Here is a 1,619-nt window from a genome sequence, read left to right on the forward strand (position 1 = left end):
ATATGCACTGTCTTTCTGGGATTACTTAAGCCCAAAGTAACTGCTCTATTAAATAAGAACAGATCATAAGATCATCATAGGTAATATATCAAAGAAAATCTGGTAAATGCACTCTTTGTTACTAAAAACAAACAAAAATAATAGTTACAGCAAGAAATTGTGATGAAGCAAAACTATAGGATTAATACCTACTTCTACAGAATAGTTTGGAGAAATTGGTATATGGAGACAAAGAAAGTTCCTGTGTTTAACATCTTTTGATCTTAGATTAACAATCAAACTCAAATGGTACTGCTGCTGTTGTTGTTTATTCATTAAGTGATTTCCAACTCTTTGTGATCTCATAGACTGTAGCCCCCTAGGCTCCTCTGTCCATGGGATTTTCCAGACAAGAATACTGAAGTTGCTTGCCATTTCCATTTCCAGTGGATACTCTCAATCCACAGTTCTTAGCCCTCTATTCAAGTGATCACTCGGAATACCATGTATATTTGTATTAATCCCCAAGTTTTCCAGTTTCTCCACCAAATTCTGCTCCAAAACGGTTCTTATTTCCTTAGTGAGGGAAGGCTTATTCTTCAGTTTTCCTTGTATGTATCTAGTTGTCATTTAATTTCTGTTCATTTTCCCTTACATGTGCCATTGTTAGACTTGACTTCGCATCCAGTGTCTGGGGGACTGGGGCATTCATAGACACCATTGGGGCAGTTGGCTTAGATTCAAAAGTCTGCCAGGTTAAAAATTTCCCTTTGGGTTCACTGTCACTGTTTAATGATTTAGTGGTAAACTCTTTAATCTGCTGTCTCTGAGTGATGATCAGTTTGTTCTGCTCCTGGAATCTCTGTCCTAGCTCTTCTATCCTTTTCTTGCAGAAGACATTACTTGCATTTTGATCATCTATCATTGAGGTTCGAAGTTTCTCTCTATGTGACAGGAGCCAGCTCTTTTCTTTCTTGTGTTCTTGAGGAAGAGCCTGAACATGAACTGTCCACTTGCTTTCCTGACTGTCAAATAGCTGCATCACATTTTGGAAATCATGGGGATGCTGAGGACGTTCTTCTTTAAACTCATGTGCATCTTTTAGCATGCCTGTGTTAGACTTGATCTGCATATTGGGCTTCTTTATTTCCGACAGTTGATATTCTAATGTTGAGTTCTTCGAAGTCAGTCCTTTAAACTCCTTCATAAATATTTCCTTGACTTTTTCCATTTAATCAACTAGTTTCTCCTTTTCTTCTTCTTTCCACCTATCAAATAACTTCAAAAATTCTTCCTTTCTTGTTTTCTGCATTTCATATTCTTTAGAGAACTTGACTGCATGCACATGCTGTGCTGCCTCTAGCAGAGACTTGGTGAGCTGCAGCTGCTCCTTCAACATGTTGATCTCACTTTGGAGCTTGTCCATCTGTGCCCTTGTCTTATACGCAAGATGTGAATCTTCAGGGTGGCAGCACTGAATATGACTTTGTAGGAAAGCTTGGTTCATAAAGGCCTTGTCACAAAAATGGCACTGGTAATAGCTGGCTTTGGCCTCTATCATTTGCTGCTGGGTAGAGATCAACTTCTTTCTGCGTTTACACTCTTCCTTGAGCAGCTTGATCTTGCCCGCTTGCTTGGTG

General features: G+C 39.1%; 1 pseudogene; it reads right to left on the bottom strand.

Annotated features, from left to right (window-relative positions):
• Window positions 1-435: 435 nt before the first annotated feature.
• Window positions 436-1,619, bottom strand: part of LOC120862171 — a 1,504-nt pseudogene continuing 320 nt past the window's right edge.

This window comes from Oryx dammah, unplaced genomic scaffold, assembly GCF_014754425.2.
Source record: "Oryx dammah isolate SB20612 unplaced genomic scaffold, SCBI_Odam_1.1 HiC_scaffold_3, whole genome shotgun sequence".
Taxonomy (NCBI): domain Eukaryota; kingdom Metazoa; phylum Chordata; class Mammalia; order Artiodactyla; family Bovidae; genus Oryx; species Oryx dammah.